An 18,822-nucleotide genomic window follows, 5' to 3' on the forward strand; every position below is an offset into this window, starting at 1 on the left:
ACTGAAGGTAATTTGATGCCTTTTACACGAGCACACCTTACATTAAACAAGCCCACATTCTAGTTACCTTATAAGGGCACACGCATTGTTTCTGGGCACAGGGAGATACAATGATTTGGCCAGAATCACAGAATATTGAGCCGATGTTGGGACTCAAACCTGGATCTTCAGTTCCACAGTTGACAACTCTGGATGAAATGCCACATCCTGGGTGGATGAACGGTGGCAGACAGAAGCCACATGAAATCTCGGCTTGTTGTGGGCTCGAGGATTGAACAGCACCTCGAGCTGAGACAGAGCCAGGCAGGGGCGGCTCTAGGCTCATGGTGGCCCTGGGCAGGAGCGTAGGTAGGGGGCCCCGGAAGAGGGGGTTCTGGCGGGGCGGAGCACGGAGGCCAGTAAAGGGGGGGGGGGGGGGGGGGGGTCAGGGTGTTTGGAAGTGGAACTGCCACGCATATATGTATCCATCCTCAGAGGATTATAATATTAAGGATATATATTGGCGTGGTGGCCCCTGGGGGTTGGTAGCCCTGTGCAGGTGCACAGCTTGCACATGCCAAGGCCGCCCCTGAGCCAGGCCTGAGCTTGGCTCGAGCTTTTAATGGCTCGCCAACCTCGTGTTTAAAGTATGGATAAATGTGAAAATGTATGACATATTTTGGTGTTCTTATCATTACCTCGACGTGTCAGCGACTATTGCAGTCATAACTATGGCTGTAATTTGCCACACTGCTGGGGAAGAGCTACCCATTTTCGTTTCTAGCATCAAGGCCCATGGCATCATTGCTACGCCACCGGACACTTGTGTTGCTATTAGAACGTGTAACATGGACACTGAAAATGACAAAAAAAAAGTAAGTACTACATGAGTTTAGCTGAAAATTTTATTTCGTAAGTCTGTCTCTTGATGTGCTTTTAAAAATGTGCACTTTGGGGGGCGTGGCTAGCAGCCGACCAAGATGGCTGTTTAGTTAGAAGGCTCCGTGGTTAACACGGCCCTTCAATTGATCCGAGTGCCCATCCGGTAATTTTATGACCCCCGGAGGCTGGAATTAAGGTCCGCTGCCGTGCGCCACTGGCTGGTGAAAATCCGGCGTCCCTCCGCAGCCAGGAAGTGCTGAAGCTGACGAACATTGTGAAGCGGCCTAACCTTGAGGCAAAAGCCGGGGACTGAAGTGTGCGGCTGTGCCGAACCGAGATCCACGCCACTCGGAAGCCCTGCGGCGGTGCCCCCCGGAGAGTATGAATGACTTAAAACCCCGAGGCAGATTCCTTTTTGAACAGAGGCGGCGGTAGATCTGAACCGCGCTTCTGTATTTGGATCGGAGACACTGTCTGCGGTGTTTTTACACCTTTGCCGCCGACCGGGACTCACGAAGCGGACGCCCCGTCCGTGTTGGGTGAACCTGTGACGGAGGACGCCGGGAGCGAGGGTGAGGTGGCGGTGAGTGCCCGGTGATGTCTGGACCCCCGCGCTGGCGCCGATGACGGCGTACTCCTGTGCAACTCCTTAGGATAGGCTCACGCTGCCATCCACTGCCGCATATGTACAATTGGCTATCGGCTGAAGGGACGCCACCATTGCTGCCGTCTCTATCCATTAGGGCCCAAGCGCGAAGGCGCCATCCTCCACTGTGGGCTATATAAACGGGCACTGGTGTTTCAGATACGCTTAATACAACAAGTGTGCCGCCCTGAACTTACACCTGGCTGTCTCCTGAAGGCCATTTCCGATTCCCCTGCGCCCCACATTGCTACGGCATTCAGAGCCTCTCCTGCGCCGCCCTGGGCCCTATTCTGTGGACCTGCTCGGAACTGCTAATGGGGTCACTCTACTTTGAGGAAGTGGCGATACTGCTGATGGTTAGCGGCACAGCGTGGGACTGAAGGCAGTGGCACAGTACTACACGGGACCGAGAGTCCCCTCTCTCTTCCCCTGCAGACTCCTCGAGGTCCTAGCGGAGTATTGGGTCATGCATTGACTGGACGTGAGGGCACGATCAAGGACGAACTCTCCTCCTCCATTGCAATTCGTGCAGCCAGGGGAAAGGCTTGCGCCTGACTAGGAGTGGCCAACCCCACTTCGCAACCACCATGACTGGCAGGGGCCCCAGGAATAACTCCACACAAGCTAAGTTTGACAAGTACGCCTATGAGAAAAACTCTGCTTCGCAGCCGGAGGGGCGCGCATCTACGGGTAAGCACCAAGATGGTGGAGAGGCGAAGAAAATCACGCTGGAAGATATTATGAAAGCGCTCTCCAGTGTCCAGGCTACGGTAGGCACTATCTCCACTGATGTTTCGCTCCTACGGGCCGATCTCCACAAAATGTCAGACAGGGTGAAGGAGGTGGAGATAGTCACGAAGTCACTGGTGGCGGATACGTCGGACTTGCAATTAGCTGTCTCTCAACTCCAAAAAGACAATAAACTACTTGCAGAAAAGCTTGATGATCAGGAAGGGCGCGCGAGATGCAACAATGTGCGTATAATTGGCATTCTGGAATCAGAAGGCAAACAAGCCATGGATTTGTACGTGGAAGAGTTGATACAAACAAAGTTGCAACCCAAGGGACTTTCAATTTTTTTTTCAGTGGAGCGTGCGCGCAGAGTACCCGGCGGACGACCGAAACAGGGGGCGCCCCCACGACCGGTCCTGGTTAAGTTATTCAACTACAGGGACAGAGATGCGATTTTGCAGGCCGCTAGGATCTCACCTCCCATACGCTTATTCTACGATAACCTTTTTTCCTGACTACACGGCAGCTGTCTCGAGACGCAGAAGGAGCTTCCAAGAGGTCAAGAAACTCCTGAGGGCACAGGAACTGCCCTATTCCATGCTGTTTCCTGCAAAACTGCGCGTGGTGGCTAGCGGCCGAACATGGTTCTTTGATACGCCGGACGCAGCGCACGACTGGCTCGAGGGATGGAGGCCGGTTGAGAGGACTCATCGTGGGAGCAGGCAGCGGCGCCGGAGTGCGGGGGAGGACATCCCGGGACCGCAAGCGGAGGCGACTGAGCAAACGCCGAGTCAGGAGGAGGAATAACACGTCAGAACGGCGTAGTCACCCCTTTCCAGCCTATCGTCAGCCAGTATAATCATACAGACAGCACTTTGCCGAACTGACTCTGGTGGCGGACTATGACGGACTCTTGTGGGTGAGAAGGGCTGGGGCTTCCACTGAACCTTTTGCCCCTGACAAGCAAGTCCTCTGGGTTTGGGGGGGATAAAGCGCTCTGCTGAGTGGGGGAGGCGGGCAGTTCAGGAACCGCTAAGCAGGGAGGCAGGGAGGGGGGGTGTTTGAGATGGGGAATGTTCTAGGGAGGGTGGGTGGGAACCAGGGTTGGGTTTTTGTTGTTTTGTTTGCTCTATTTTTGGATATTGCTGGTGGAGAAAACGATGCGATGCAGTGGAGCTGGGTAGTTCTTGGTTTTTTGTTTATGCACGTAATGGCAGGATGCGACAGGATATGTATACTGTGTACGCAACAAAAAGGCAGGTACAGTTTGCCATCGGTATTGGGACGAATCCATTTGTTTAACCAATGTCCTTATGGCACTCTTGTATTGGCAGTATGCAATGTTATTGGGGTACCACTCCTCTTTACTGTGGGATCTGGGTGGGACAAACGTAGCTTTGAAATGTTGATGATTGTTAATTTGACTTATGGCTGAATGTAATTCGCAGGAGCCCAGGGCCCCCCAAACAACTCTGGCGATATTATCTTCGAATGTCCATGGTATTGGGGATAAGGTGAAGAGAGGTCTCGTTTTACAATATTTAAAACGCTGTGGCCCCGCGGTGGTCCTCCTGCAGGAAACACATCTAACGGGCTCGACTGTCAAGGCCATGGATAGATGGGGGTATCAGATGGTCGCTCATGCAGAATTCTCCTCAGGCTCTAGTGGAACGGGAATACTCATCAGGAAGAAGTTCCCTCTGGTGATACAGCAGACGCGGGTTGATGATCAGGGTCGATTCGCAGCGCTTACTTGTCAATGGGAGGGTCGACTGTTCAATTTGGTCTCTGTTTATGTCCCACCGGCCCTCCACGCGCAGGCCCATTCGGCTCTTACAAACTTTCTACTGGCACTACCCACTGCGACACTACTCATAGGGGGCGACTTCAATGATATACTTGACAGTTTTCAAGATAGATTTCCCACTAGACCAGGGGTGCAGGGCGGGCGACGCCTCCTTGGTCTCCTGGACGCTTTGGGGCTCACAGATAGTTGGAGACACACACACCCTAATGAGCGACAGTACACTTTTTACTCTGCAGTCCACGACTGTCATACACGCATTGACCACTTCCTAATCTAGAGTATAGAGGAATAGAGGAAGTAGTTATCCGCCCTTGGGGCATATCTGATCACTCCCCACTGCTGTTGACATACACACACCACCAGACCTCTAGGAGACGTATGTTTCCACTTCATGCTATTTTCTTACATGTTGCCCCTATCATGAAACACCTTACGACCACCACTAGTCACTTCTTCCAAGAAAATGCTGGATCGGTGGACTCCCCTTGCATGCTATGGGAGGCCTATAAGGTGGTCCTGCGTGGACAAGCACTGGCCTCCATTACAGGTCACAGGAGATCGCAACGGGCGGAATTAGATAACCTGGAGGAGGAGCTCAACACGGCGCTAACTGAACAGGCGATGCGCCCATCACTCAGCGCCACCCTTGAGGTCCAGCTTAAACAAACAGCGTATGTGACGTACCAGCGGGAGAGTGCAATACAAGGCCTTCAAGCAACTAGACATAGGGTATACGAACTAGGTGACAAGGCTGGGAAGATGCTAGCCTGGCTTGATAGGAAAGAAAGAGGAAATAGGGTCATAGCACAGCTGTTGTCCCCTACGGGCGCAGTAGTCAATAAGCCGGACGAAATAGTGGGCGTTTTGGCTGATCATTATGAACAACTGTATGCTCCCCGGGCGTCTAATACGTCGGAAGAGGTATATGACTATATCAAAGACCTGACAATCCCCCAACTCTCCCCAGAAGCGGCACTCCTGTTGGAGGCAGACATCACCTTAGAAGAATTGGAAACTGCAACCTATTCCCTTGCGTCAGCTAAGGCGCTCGGGCCTAATGGTCTCCCTGTTGAATTTTACAAAAAGACAGCACAGACAACTGCACCCTTTTTACTCGAGATGTTTGTTGCTAGCCTTGAGGTGGGAGAGTTACCAAGAGACAAGCGCCTCGCCACAATAGTTGCGATACATAAGGCCGGCAGACCAGAGGGGAACTGTGCGTCCTACCGCCCAATCTCCCTGATCAACGCGGAGCCCAAGATTTTAGCCAAGCTGCTGGCGTTGCGCCTTACCCCCCATCTCGCCTCTCTAGTACATCCTGACCAGTCTGGATTCATGCCGCATCGTAGCACCGCCCTCAACTTGCGCAGACTTCATGCAGTTTTGGCCCGCACGTCATATATCCAGGAGCCCTCCGTTATCCTCTCCCTAGACGCCACCATGGCGTTTGATACCGTGGAGTGGCCTTACCTCTTCGCGGTGCTCCGTCATATGGGCTTCGGCCGAAATATTGTGCATGGATTGACCTCCTATACAACAAACCTCTAGCCCATGTCTCGGCCAATGGACGCACCTCTCGAGATTTCCCGCTTGGACGCGGCATGAGACAGGGATGCCCTTTATCCCCGCTGCTCTTCGCGCTGATTCTGGAGCCACTCGCAATCTGGATTAGATGGGAACCTTCTATTAAGGGACTTTCCTGGACCAGCACTTGGGAGGACCGCATTTCCCTATATGCTGATGACATATTACTATACCTCACCTCCCCCAAGAAATCCATCCTAGAACTGCTGAACGTCTGTGAAAAGTTTTGTAGGGCGTCAGGTTACAATATCAATTGGTCTAAGTCCGTCCTCCATGTACTGACCGCCCCCCCTCTCATCTTGCCCCCGAGTTGCCCTTTGCGACCTACTGTGACAGCGTTCAAATACCTCGGTATTTATATCACGTCCGACCCGGACACATTTTTTGACTTGAATCTCACTCCCCACCTAGAACGGTTTTGCAGAGATGTTAAGATCTGGCGAACACTTCCTCTCACGCTCTTGGGTAAGGCGGCGTTGTACAAAATGATGGCGCTCCCACGGTTTCTGTATATCCTCGAAAATGCGCCATTCCTGATCCCTGACTCTTATTTTCGAGCTATAGCTACAACCGTTACCACTCTCTTGTGGGATGGGAAACCACTGCGTATTGCACAAGATAAGTTAACAAGAGATTGGTACGATGGAGGTATAGCGCTTCCGAACGTAGAATTCTATTACTGGGCAGCCCATATTAAGCAGATAAACTACTGGTTGCATGCTCCGCAGACCGAGCCGGCATATCTCGCTGACATACAAAACTTGGAGAGCTGAGGCCTACTTGGCAATCTATATTGCCGTCGTAAGCCCGTCGACCTAATCGGACCCACGCAACACACGGTACACCTATGGTATAAAGCGAATCGGCGTCTGAAATGCACCGGGACGATTACGCAGATGACACCACTGTGGGATTCCTACAAATTAGGCCTCTTCCGCAACAGTAAAGGATTCCAGAACTGGGATGCCATTGGCATTTCAGTGGTGGGTGACCTTTGTAAAAAGGGAAAGGTGGTAGATTTCTCCCACCTCCAAACACAGTATGACATGGCGCAAACAGAAAGGTTCAGATACCTTCAAATTAAACACGCACTCCAATCGGTCATACCTTCAGGTACTGCCCTACAGGAGTCCTCCCCTTTAGAAGACAGACTCCTAACGGAACACATGCCGGATGGGGCCACTTCGCTGACCTACCGGAAACTGATAAACAATCTCTCTGACGTGACGTCCACGCTGCGACAGAAATGGTCCAGGGATGTGGGCGACTTTGATGACTCCGAATGGCAGGAGGCCCTTTCGTCTCCCAGAGAAACAGCGATATCCTCCAGGTTGAAACTGGTTCAACTCAAAATATGACATCGCACATATTACACAAGAACGACTTTATTCACAATAGGGTCTGTCCCCCACAAATTTTGCTTGCGGGGCTGCGGGTACGAAGGATCGTTCTATCATACCATATGGGACTGTGTACACATGGCGAGGTACTGGACAGCAGTTATGCGCACAATATCGCAAACTACAAACATTTCCCTAACGCCAGAGCCCCGGCGCTGTTTGCTAAATGTCTGGGAACCAAACGAATTAAACCACAGACAACAAGATTGGGTAATGCTGGGTATGATGGTGGCAAAACTCAATATTGCTTTATTATGGGGCTCCGAAGCGATACCTACCCTCCGTAAGTGGTGCAGGGATATGGACGAACTAATGGTAGCAGAAAAATCAGTGTTCATTCATCGACGGTGCCCTGGGAAATGGGGGAAAATATGGGGGGCCTGGAATCAGTTTCGCGGTAATATTTGTGAACCTCCGAACCTCGAGGATGAAGACAGTGCCTCAGTATGACTTACATCAGCCATATAAGGATATTGCTAAGTTAAGATGTCAACTTACAGAATCATTTTATGTAATACTATTTATGGACTGCGCTGCTTTGTTCTTGAAACCCACATACCGTATGCTATTTTCCTGATCTGTATCACTGCCATGATTGTTCTCTTAATAAAACTTAAAAAAAAAATATGTGCACTTTAATATAACAAATGATGAGCAAAAGAAACCTATACATTTATATGTGAACGATAGCGACATTTTTCAACATTTTATGAGCACCCTAAAATTACATGAATTAATTATGAAATGACTGAAATGAAATTAACTATAAAGAGGAGAGCGGCTCCACTACTCCAAGAGACAGGAGTCTAGACGTAGGTAATTTAAATTTACCGATTCGAAAATACCGAATTTTACAGATTCGGTATTTTCGAATCGGTAAATGCTATGTGGGAAATTAATCGGTAAAAAATACCGAATCGTTAAGAATCGGTATTTACCGAATCGGTAATTACCGATTCAGTATTTGCCATTTATTCCTATGGGCCTGGAGGCCTATAGGAATGAATGTCAATTACCAAATCGGTAAATACTGATTCAGTAAAATTGGGAAAAAGTCAAGGGTGGCAGGGTGTCACTTTGACACCCTGTTTCACCCCTGATTAGTGCTTGTGTGCACATGTGGCACACATACATGCCCTAAGGGCATGTATGTCTGTCACTTGGCACAGGTATAAAAGCACATATTTGCATTTACATAGGAATCCCTTATTTACCACCAACTAATAAATGGTGGTAAATAACGAATCCTTTAAGCCCAGAAGCACTGTTTGAAGTGCTTCCTACATTTCATTTACCGATTCGGTAAATACCGAATCGGTAAATACCGATTCGTTATTTACCGAATCGGTAAATATGCCCCCTACATAGCAAAAGTCTATTACCGGTCGTTAACGGCCGATTTCGGCCGTTACCAACCGGTAATAGGCCACCTACATCTGGCCCAGGGTTCCTTAAACCAACAATATATCACTAGAGAAGGATCTCTTGTAGAAATCATCAACCAAACAATGAAACTATTTACACTGCGCTATCTCATGAAGCAGAAATAACTCACTGTCAGTCTTAAAGGGACCCAAAAGGCAATACAAAAAAAAGTTTAATAAAGCATAAAGATTGAAAAACAATTGTACAATTAATAGAATTCATATAGTTAAAAACACTCCAAGGGATATCATAAAAAGTATTCAGCCTTCATATTGTTCGAACACACAAAGAAGAGACAGACAGCATTCAAGACATACAAATTTGTCATTAAAAACTTGTAGGAATCAATAAGCGAAAGTGCCAAAATATCACAGGTTGTTCAATGCTCTTCAAATTTAACAAAAACCAAGAGGGCGGCAATGTGTATCGGTGGGAAAACAATATGGAACCACCTTCTTCAGCGTTGTGATTGTCTTAGGGAGTGAGGCTACCTGGTTCCTGTGTGGAGGAGAGGACGCGGGACGGCGTGGGACCGGACTGCACGGGCCACAAAGGTAAGTTACAGTTTTTACATTTATTTAAAATTAACCCTCCCTCGCACCTCCCTCCCTGCGCGAACCATCGCACACCCAACCGTGAGTCATGCCAGCCATGACTGCCCAGCAGATGTGGAAGAGTTGCACCTGAGGGGGGAACAATTTGTTTCAGTCAATGGGGTTAGAAGCAAAAAAAATGTATGAATAATATTTAAGCTGTAAGAGTGAGAGGAGGTTTAGAAAACAGCGTTGTTGGACACAGTTGTTCCCCCAAAGGGTGTGTAGAGACTCTATGAAATTGGCTGCAATAGACAGAGCTCCCAAAGAGATTAACACAGAGATGTTAGGTTTTTGCAAGGTGAATGGGATGAAGGGTATTAAACAAGTCGAGAATGTTTATGATGCCCCCTTTTTTCTGACATGATGAAGTGCATTTGTCGTTGTAAGGCAATAGGCTACATTTTACGAAATTAATTGAGAAGATGAGAGAATGGATGGTGTGAAAGGGGACAGTGAAGGAAAGACAGACAGAAAACCTCTGTGGAGAGTTTTTCTGGTGGTGTTAAGGATCAAAGAATGGAAAGCTGGAAAAGCAAGAGAAGGGGAGAGGACAGATGAAGGAGCGGAAGATAGAGGTGGAAAAGAAAAGCAAGAGGAAGCCTTAGTCCAGGAGTGGGCGGTCTAGACAATTGATAAATTGGCAAACAATGGAACGAAGAACACGTGAGGAAGTTAAAACATAAATGTTGGTTAAGGTCAGAATTTTTGGGGAGAAATAAGCGTGGATATGTTGGAGTGGGGAACTGTTAGGAGAGCGAGGAAAGGTTAGAAGTAAATGTCAGGACTATGTTTTGGGCATAATAGCTTATGTTTCTAAGCCGTAATACTTTATGTTTGTCAACCGAAGGCTATATGGGTTAGTCCAGCTGGCTCCAAAAAGAAGCTACCTTTTGCACTACTTTTGCCCCTATAAGTGTGCTATCCATATAAATTTGTAAAATCCAAGGGTATTGGCTAACACCACACGTAAAAAGGAGAATAAATTAAAGGGTGCATTAAAGGGTGCGTATAGCAGAGGGACTGGGTCTCATGGCAGAGGTGGATCACCCTGTTTGTATAATTAAACAAACATAAAATGTGGGGCACTTAGAACAGGACATATAAGGAAATGACTCTTTTTGTCTGGTCACCCTAACAATTTTGGACTGATGCTACTGTTTTTTAGGTCTCGCCTAGCACATTGCGTAAGCAATCGCTATGCAAGAGATATAGAGAGCTGCTCCAGGAAAGCTTACCAAGGGGCTTTTGAATGCGGATTCTGGACAGTGCATGTGCGACGTGCGCGCGCTTGCCATTTGCTCCCCGAGCCTCGGCATCAGACTTTAAAGGAATGCCTCCCGCTCCCTCGCCCCTCGCCACACCAGCTACGCCACAAACCACCATTTGCCTTGCATCAGACTTCAAAGGCTCGCGCTTACATCCATCTCTTTCCCCTCATTAACATGTTTTTTTTTACCAGCAGGCAGTCTCTTGACCACGGCTGCTTCTATAACAGGCTGTTGATTGTTTTGTGACAAGAAATATTGATACAACACATATTCAAGACTGAATTTGGAATATTGGACTGAATTGTTTTCCTGTGATATATTGAACGCTTATGTTGGAAACTGAACCATTATCATTGAATAAATGAATACGGACTTCAACAAGGACTGTTAATCGTGAATTCATCAATTTTGGTGCTCCTTTCATCAATATTCCTTTTGGTTCATGTGTGGGGTCTTGACGGTGGACCTAAGAAAGAAGAGCATCCGCCCTACTAACAAGTGACTATCAGAACTATAATTAATTCCATACACTTCTCCCTGGTGCATGCAGAGGTTTGCCCCCACCGTTGTTTCTTCTTACTTTTATTGCTTCTACAACAGTGTCCGAGCTTAAATTATATGTAAAACAATGTAACACTCGTGCTTACATCCTTCTCTTTCCCCTCATTAACAAGCTTTTAACACCTCACTTTAATTTAGTTTTTAACAGCAGACCGCTCCGCTCGGACATGCTGCAATGCTAAGTTCATTATCTCCCCACCCGCCTTTCATAAATGTGGCAGCCGTCTGCTGTTTGGATCGGCATACCATGGGGCAGCTCTCCTCCCCTCGCGCTTGTAATCGAAGGCAATGCAAAAGTTAGGAGAAAAAATATATATAATTATGAGCTTCTTTTAATTAAGACGTTCACTACTAACTTGTTAATTGTAGCAGTGCATAGCTATAGTCTTACCTTCTAACTTTTACTGGGCGTGACAACATCGCACACACACACACAACCCCACACCCACACACAGAAACCCACACACCCACACCCCACACCCTCCACACACAAACACACACCCCACACACACAAAGCCTTGTTAATTCTGCTCTTGGGCCCTCCTTTCCCATTCACGGCATCTGAGAATATGAACGTACATAGGCTGCTTTGATTACTTGAATTAGTTTCACTTATACAGAAAATCTGCTTCTTATATTAGTGTTACATCTTTATATACCCACTCGCCCTCTGACTTTTCAAATATTTCACATCTCTTTGCTTTCTACTCTGTCTCTGACTCTTTCTCTTTATTTCTTACATTCTTTCTACCTCTTAATCCAAACACCGGTCTCTAAAGTAGGCGTCTTTGCCACTGCACCCCTCCCCCTCTAAAGATGACCCTTCCCCAGATTTGCTGACAGATGATCCCGGTGGTGTTGATTCAGGGGCACTCTCCTGACCCAGGCCGAGCGGGTTGCAGGCTGTCTCCGTGCCTGTGCTTTCTTGCTCTCTCTTGAACTTTTGTTTTCAACTAGGAAATATTCTTGGCAGTTGTTGTTGCTGACATCAGCTTTTGTAAAGTGACTCGACTATTCTGCCACCTCTCTTTCTTATCCATGCACTTTGTCTTCTTATATCTTCTTCTTCGTGTCTTCTTCCTCTCTTTGCTTCTTTCTCATCCGTGTCTAAAATTTCCCTCTTCTGTTCTTTCTGCTTCCGCTCTTACTTTTATCCATTTCTCTTCTTCCTCCACTTTTCATAGCTAATTTTCTCGACTTTTACTCTCCCTCAGCCCATGCGCTTCTCTCCCTTCACCCTTGCTTCCTCTCAAATGTCTCTCTGCCTTCACCCTTCACCCTTCATCTCACACTTTCCCTCTCGCCTACTCTTGTTCTCACCTTTTCTTTTCTCCCTCTTGTCTCCCTCTCTTCGTATGCTTCTCCCCCACACTCCGTTACTTTTTGTCTGGGTGCTTCTGCCCCCCCCCAAACCCCCCACATTGTGCGTTAATTTTTTTTCCTTCTGTTTGCCAAAACATCCATGTTTGTTCTTCCCTCCCACGGGCCCCTGCTGCTGCCTTCTCTCGGCGTTGCCTGACACTCGCTTTCACCTACCTTGCTCTGGTTTATTGCCGCCAACCGTTTTCTTTCCCCAAACCTTTTACCCTATATGGCAACTGTCAAAATCAATATGCCTGTCTACACACAGGATATAAAACGGAGCGTAACCTTTATACAGTCTAGTTACAGCCCCAGTTCTTCATGGGGAAGCAGCCTTCTCACTACTGTCTCTGCCGCCACTTAGTAACAGTAAAACAATGTTAATTAGCAAAGATAAAATGCATATTTGCAGTTGTTGCCACTCATAACATAATTAAAATGCACAGATTGATAGAGAAGCACCCCATGCTATTTGTGCTAACTTTTTTTTTTGTTTTTCGTTTTCCCATTGAACTTGGATCCAAAAATAGAAAAAAAGGCACTCGTGTAATTTATTAAGCGCATGTTTTCTTGGTGTGCGCACCTACAAAATGACATGCAGGTCGCTCAAGTTTTTTTTAAAAGCCATGCTGCACAGTATTGGTGACTGCGCACTCACACATTGCTCACTCACACTACTTTAGGCCACACACACTGCACCCTCACATCACGCACCCTCGCACCCTCACACACACTCATTACACTGTGCCCTCACACGCTGCCCCCACACACTGCACCCTCACACACTGCACACTAACACATTGCTCACTCACACTACTTTAGGCCACACACACTGCACCCTCACACCCCACACCCTCACACACATCATACCCTCACACACTCTCATTACACTGTGCCCTCACACACTGTGCCCTCACACACTGCCCCCTCACACACACACAGCCCCACACACACAACCCCCCACACACACAACCTCTCCACACACACAACCCCACACACCCCTCCACACACAACCCCTCCACACACACAACCCCTCCACACACACAACCCCTCCACGCACACAACCGCTCCATGCACACAACCCCTCCACACTCACAACCCCTCCACACACACAACCCCCCACACACAACCCCTCCCCACACACAACCCCTCCCCACACACAACCCCTCCCCACACACAACCCCTCCACACACAACCCCCCACACACACAACCCCCCCACACACAACCCCCCATCCCCCCCACACACACACAACCCCCCACACACAACCCCTCCCCACACACAACCCCTCCCCACACACACCCCTCCACACACACAACCCCTCCACACACACAAGCCCCCCACACACACAACCCCCCCACACACACAACCCCCCCATTGACCCCCCACACACACAACCCCCACACACAACCCGTCCCCACACTCATAACCCCATGCACACACTCAACCCCATACACACATAACCCCACACACACAACTACACACACAACCACACACACCCACACAACCCCCCAGACACAATCCCACACACATCCCCACACACACACAACCACATACAAAACCCCACACACACAACCCCACACACACACACAACCCCGCACACACAACCCCACACACACAATCCCACACACACACACAACCCCACACTCACACAACCCCACTCACACAACCCCACACAACCACACACACACACAACCACACACACACCCACACAACCATCTATCGATCTCTCTTATTTTATAAGATGTCTTTATTAGGTGTTTATCTCATTTTGTACAAGACAAGCAGAGCAGATGTCAATGTAATTAACACAGGAAAGATAACACATTATTATACCTTGATATATAGAAGATATATAAAAGATAAATTAGGAGATTGACAAAAAAAATAGGATTCTGCAGTTTACACTTGGATCCAGTCCATTACAGATCCCATATCTTCATTCCCATTAACCTTTTATTTCAACCCTTTGTTCTATACATATCCAACTCCAAATTAAACATAGCGAGTAGCCCAGCCTGCCAAATCTCAAAAGAGGGGGGAATATTGCTGATCCACTCTCGCGTAATGCACGACGTGTTAGCGCCATACAGATAAACAGAAATGTTTTCCTATCTTCAGAAAGTATATCTGCCGTAACACCAATCAGTACCATTTCCCCCATTATGACCACTGTCGACCCAAATAGTATGGTCTAAAATTGTTCTATCGAAGAAAATAAATCTTTCAGTTTTGGGCAAAAAAAAACCATATGTAGGGCATCTGCTGCATATTCCCCACATCTATTACAAGTTATTCCCACCCTTGTCCCCCATTTTGATATCTTCCCAGGTGTGTAATAAAGATCAAATAAGGCCATATAATGTTGTGAACGTGATCTCCCTGTAATTAAAATTGTATTTGCTAGTCTAATTGATTCCTCTATATTAACTGAATCCCGATCTAACTTCACTGCCCATTTACTTTGATACACTCCAATATCGTCAGGACATGATTCCATAAGAATTTTGTAATATTCTCCAATTAACGTTTTCCTAAACATACTATCAATGAGAGAGATTCTCTTTAACTGTAACTCCGGGTGGGCTCCTAATTTATTAATATAGCTATGGATTTGCAAATACTTAAAAAAATCAGTGCCTGGAAAATTAAACTTTTCTTGTAGGTCAGAAAAGGGGAGAAGACAGCCATTATTGATTATATCTCCTAAATATTGGATGCCCTTCATATGCCATCTATTCATCACACGGTCATAACAGATTAGGGGGAGGATACCTTGTGCAAAAAAAGGAGTGTAATCCTATATGCAGCTTAATTATTCTCCATGCAACATAGGCTGATTTTAATGTCTTAAATCTAGTTTTTTTAAAGTAACTAGGCTGAATCATTTTATTAAAGCACCCCGACATTCCTCCCCCAATGCAAACCATTAAATAGATGGCGAGTGACTCAGCAACAACCTTGCCCTTTTGCCAATCACTAAAGGGGTAATAAATTGTAGAACAGAGGCCAAATAATAATACAGAAAATATGGTATTCCCCAGCCACCCCTTTCTTTAGGTAATATCATTTTTTTATACGCTCGCCTATGCCGCCTATAACTCCATAAAAACCTTGCTGACATTCTATCTAGTTGTTTAAAGCAGCTAGAAGGAAATTCAAATGGTATAGCGCGGAGCATATATAAAAACCTGGGAAGAACCGACATTTTTAAAACATTAGCCCGCCCTAATAATGATAAATGCAAATGATCTATTCTTTCCAGCATTGAATTTACCTTTTTCAAAACCACATTCAATTTTAATTCCGGAATACTAGATAATGGTAATGCTATTTTAATGCCTAGATATGTGACCTCTGACACTGTTGTTATTTGTGAGGGCGGGGAAGAATCTTGAGCTAGATATAGTGTTTGTGTTTTCGATATATTCAGTTTATATCCTGAAAAGGATCCGAATTGAGTTGCTAAATCTTCTATTGTTGGGATTGCTCTCTGAATATCTGTCGTTACTACTACTATATCATCCGAATAGGCGAATACCCTATAGTCATCTGAGAAACTCAAACTGGCTCAATATTATCAGCAGTATTCAACTTATTTAAAAAAATATCAATATAAAGGGCAAATGATAAAGGGTAACAAGGACAACCTTGCCTTGTTCCACGAAAAATCGAAAAAGTAGCGGATTCCTGCCCTGCTATTTTAATAGATGCCTTTGGAGAGACATATAGAGCTTTTAATGCCAATATCATCTTTGGACCAAAGCCTTTTCTGATACATCACATCCCAAAGATACGGCCATGCTACCCTGTCGAATGCCTTCTCTGCATCCAACAGGGTAATTCCCATAGCCGTCTTGGTCGCCTGAGCCCAGTCCATAAGACCAATGAGACGTCTAATATGATCTGTAGTATCTCGGTTGGGTATGAATCCATGCTGGAAATTCAAAACAATAGATGGGATTAGGCCTGATATCCTATTAGCTAAAATCTTCGAGTAAATCTTACTATCAGCATTCATTAAAGATATTGGTCTATAGGAGGCCGGTAAAGAGGGTGACTTATCTTTCTTGAGAAAGGCCATAATAATTGAATGTCTCCATGACTCAGGTGCCCTACCTTTCTGTGCTTCTAAAACTGTCAGCAGGAGGTCTTGCTTCAATAGATGTCGAAATATCCTAAAAAATTCTAATGGGATGCCATCAGGTCCCATGGCCTTTCCTAATGCAAGAGAAAGAATTGCAGCTTCCGTTTCTTCCCAAGTTATTTCTTTCTCCAGAGATGTAGCCTGGTCTGAGGTTAACTTAGATCTTGTTCCATTATCATTAAACTCCAGAAAGCATTCTGATGAATAATTAGTTATTTCATCCTTGTATAGCTTACTATAATATTGCCTAAAGACTTCCAAGATCTCATCTGGTTTTTCTACACTTTGTCCTATCTCGTCCTGAATACTATTTATACAGTTAATAGCCTCATTTTGACAATTTTTTTTAGCTAGAATTCGACCTGTGTTCTCCCCTCCTCGTAAACTTCTAGGGAGGGTGGGTGGGAACCAGGGTTGGGTTTTTGTTGTTTTGTTTGCTCTATGTTTGGATATTGCTGGTGGAGAAAACGATGCGATGCAGTGGAGCTGGGTAGTTCTTGGTTTTTTGTTTATGCACGTAATGGCAGGATGCGACAGGATATGTATACTGTGTACGCAACAAAAAGGCAGGTACAGTTTGCCAGTGGTATTGGGACAAATCCATTTGTTTAACCAATGTCCTTATGGCACTCTTGTATTGGCAGTATGCAATGTTATTGGGGTACCACTCCTCTTTACTGTGGGATCTGGGTGGGACAAACGTAGCTTTGAAATGTTGATGATTGTTAATTTGACTTATGGCTGAATGTAATTCGCAGGAGCCCAGGGCCCCCCAAACAACTCTGGCGATATTATCTTGGAATGTCCATGGTCTTGGGGATAAGGTGAAGAGAGGTCTCGTTTTACAATATTTAAAACGCTGTGGCCCCGCGGTGGTCCTCCTGCAGGAAACACATCTAACGGGCTCGACTGTCAAGGCCATGGATAGATGGGGGTATCAGATGGTCGCTCATGCAGAATTCTCCTCAGGCTCTAGTGGTACGGGAATACTCATCAGGAAGAAGTTCCCTCTGGTGATACAGCAGACGCGGGTTGATGATCAGGGTCGATTCACAGCGCTTACTTGTCAATGGGAGGGTCGACTGTTCAATTTGGTCTCTGTTTATGTCCCACCGGCCCTCCACGCGCAGGCCCATTCGGCTCTTACAAACTTTCTACTGGCACTACCCACTGCGACACTACTCATAGGGGGCGACTTCAATGATATACTTGACGGTTTTCAAGATAGATTTCCCACTAGACCAGGGGTGCAGGGCGGGCGACGCCTCCTTGGTCTCCTGGATGCTTTGGGGCTCACAGATAGTTGGAGACACACACACCCTAATGAGCGACAGTACACTTTTTACTCTGCAGTCCACGACTGTCATACACGCATTGACCACTTCCTAATCTAGAGTATAGAGGAATAGAGGAAGTAGTTATCCGCCCTAGGAGCATATCTGATCACTCCCCACTGCTGTTGACATACACACACCACCAGACCTCTAGGAGACGTATGTTTCCACTTCATGCTAGTTTCTTACATGTTGCCCCTATCATGAAACACCTTACGACCACTACTAGTCACTTCTTCCAAGAAAATGCTTGATTGGTGGACTCCCCTTGCATGCTATGGGAGGCCTATAAGGTGGTCCTGCGTGGACAAGCACTGGCCTCCATTACAGGTCACAGGAGATCGCAACGGGCGGAATTAGATAACCTGGAGGAGGAGCTCAACACGGCGCTAACTGAACAGGCGATGCGCCCATCACTCAGCGCCACCCTTGAGGTCCAGCTTAAACAAACAGCGTATGTGACGTACCAGCGGGAGAGTGCAATACAAGGCCTTCAAGCAACTAGACATAGGGTATACGAACTAGGTGACAAGGCTGGGAAGATGCTAGCCTGGCTTGATAGGAAAGAAAGAGGAAATAGGGTCATAGCACAGCTGTTGTCCCCTACGGGCGCAGTAGTCAATAAGCCGGACGAAATAGTGGGCGTTTTGGCTGATCATTATGAACAACTGTATGCTGCCCGGGCGTCTAATACGTCGGAAGAGGCATATGACTATATCAAAGACCTGACAATCCCCCAACTCTCCCCAGAAGCGGCACTCCTGTTGGAGGCAGACATCACCTTAGAAGAATTGGAAACTGCAACCTATTCCCTTGCGTCAGCTAAGGCGCTGGGCCTAATGGTCTCCCTGTTGAATTGTACAAAAAGACAGCACAGACGACTGCACCCTTTTTACTCGAGATGTTTGTTGCTAGCCTTGAGGTGGGAGAGTTACCAAGAGACAAGCGCCTCGCCACAATAGTTGCGATACATAAGGCCGGCAGACCAGAGGGGAACTGTGCGTCCTATCGCCCAATCTCCCTGATCAACGCAGAGCCCAAGATTTTAGCCAAGCTGCTGGCGTTGCGCCTTACCCCCCATCTCGCCTCTCTAGTACATC

General features: G+C 46.9%; 1 protein-coding gene across 3 annotated transcripts in view; it reads right to left on the reverse strand.

Moving 5' to 3' along the window:
* Window positions 1-18,822, reverse strand: part of LOC147723120 (rho GTPase-activating protein 28-like) — a 1,353,671-nt gene that overhangs the window by 565,544 nt on the left and 769,305 nt on the right. The gene's annotated exons all lie outside the window — the stretch shown is intronic.

The sequence above is a fragment of the Lissotriton vulgaris genome, chromosome 4_1 (genome assembly GCF_964263255.1).
Source record: "Lissotriton vulgaris chromosome 4_1, aLisVul1.2, whole genome shotgun sequence".
Lineage (NCBI taxonomy): Eukaryota > Metazoa > Chordata > Amphibia > Caudata > Salamandridae > Lissotriton > Lissotriton vulgaris.